Here is a 2260-nt window from a genome sequence, read left to right as displayed (position 1 = left end):
ATTCGATGCAAAAAAGACTTTCTTTCATGCTGTTAAAGCAACATTTTACTGACGACTTTTCGGATTTCCATTAGTCTTTCATTCAGTTGATGTGGCACCCATTTTCCTTCCTTTAAAATCTTTCCCATTGCTTGAAAACGATTGGAAATTGTTTGCTGAGCAACGTTTAATTTTTCTGCAAGTTGTTTTGAGTTTGACACGCATCTTCATCCAATAATGCTTGTAATTGTTGGTCTTCAAACTTTTTCGGTTGACCTGGACGTTGTCTTTCACATCAAAATCATCACTTTTAAAGCATTTAAACCAGCATTCACAAGTATCTTGAGATTGAGCCTGTTCACCATAAGCTTCCCGAAGTATACAATAACTTACAGCAGCACTTTTCTTCAAAATAAAGTAATGAATTGAAACTTCCAGAAAAGGCTCTTTTTTTTTTTTTGGCATGAAATTCGACATTTTTAAGTATAAAAATATCTGTGATATCAACATCTTCAGAAAATTTGACATATGAAGTTTTGAAGCTTGCTGTCAATACAACAAAATAGCATACATATCAAATTGCATATATATCAACATATGTGTAACTCCATCTATTGAAAAACATCTGCATTATTAACCTGTACACCTGGTATTTGGGTCTTCCTTTTTCTACCTTAAAGGTTGATTTTGCCCCTTTTGTTCACAAAATATTTGATTTAGCTTTATCAAATTATAACCATTTTTTGGCCCTGTCTTGCTGGTGTTACACCTATGCCCCCTTGGCTAATATTTTGGATATTTCAAAATTCTTCAACCAACTTAGAATTTTGTGGTTTTACTTCACAGATGGATGATTTATAGTCTTTCAGAGAAGAACACATTTTGGTAGAGCTTATTGTAATATTTTATATAATGGAAATGTACTGGAGTCATGGACTTGTGAGACAAGTCTCTTCCCCTCAGTCACTCCAAAGTGTGTTGTGGTTTCCCTTTGGCCCATATGAGGAAGCCCTAGGCTCACTGAACTTAGAGGACACAGGGATATATTATGTCTACCAGCCCTGCAAGGAGCCTTCATACTGGCTGACACCACACTTCCTCTCAAATGTCCAATTAGAACTGGATCTCCCTGTCGAACTTCTGTACAATCATTTGTTCTTGTCTTTGCTCTTTATTCCTGCTTCTATTTTTGATTTCTTTGGCTTCATCTCCAGTTCTGGCCCCCAAAACTCAGCTTCTAAATTTTCAATCCTTTGTTCTTTTTCTCTTCTGGGTTTTCCATCCCAGTATCCATTGGACCCTCTCCCACGCATTAAACCCCTGGACCTCCACCGTCCTCTGCCCCCTGCCCCTGCCCCTGCTGGGATTCTCCCATCTTCTACACTTGAATAGACAAATTTGACCTCCATCGCAGTTTCGCTAAGGGTTCTGAAAAGACTTGTGTGAACACTGAACACCAAAGACTTTTATGGGTTCATTTATTCTTTAAACAACATTGATCAAAGCTTTTGTGTGTGGCAGGCACTGTAGATGCAAGGGTAAGAAGTATTTCCTGCCTTCAAGGAACTCAGTTATCAGGAGCGGAATCCTGAAATTTGCAAATACTATGACAGTGCTCTTTAAAACACGAAGGTATTCAGGAATAAAGTCACCTCTGCTCCTTGTTTCGGTATGGAGCATATAGCGGTGGACCCCAAACTCACGCCACTATAGACTCTGACACCGTATTCCTGAATTCTGATTTTCCTACTGGGCACCTGACCTCCACATTGGACGCGGGTGACCACTCCCTTACTGAACTGCTTCCCTCTCCTGCTTATCCTCAGCAGTCCTCCGACCCAACATCTGGCTGCTCTTTGGGGGTTCCTTTTCCTTTGTTCACACCTACAGTACCGATGCTCTCTAGGTTCCTCCTTAGCCCTCTCTTCTCTACACACTTCCCTGTATAGACTACAAAGACCTTTCCGTGAGTTTCTCGACTGAGCCGGCTCCGACTGAAACACGTTCCTCCTCACCCTTTTTATTCGACTCTCCATCAGCTTGCCCTACTTGTGTCTGGATAGGCCCCCTCGGGCAGGCTCCAGCAGCTCCTTTATTTGGCCCATCCCTGCACGCAGGGCGCAGCCTGCCCTCCCGCCGGCCTGGCATTCCCAGGTCAGGGACCAGCCTGGTGGCCCCTCTGCATCCCCAGTGCCAGCCCTGCACGTAGCCCTGAGCAGGTGTCGCTGAGTAAAACCCTGTCACCGCCAAGGGCCGGCACAGCCACGCTCGGGGACTAGAA

Source organism: Myotis brandtii, unplaced genomic scaffold (assembly GCF_000412655.1).
Source record: "Myotis brandtii unplaced genomic scaffold, ASM41265v1 scaffold744, whole genome shotgun sequence".
NCBI classification, from domain to species: domain Eukaryota; kingdom Metazoa; phylum Chordata; class Mammalia; order Chiroptera; family Vespertilionidae; genus Myotis; species Myotis brandtii.
The sequence above is the reverse complement of the archived record's forward strand: the minus strand, read 5'-3'. Positions refer to the sequence as shown.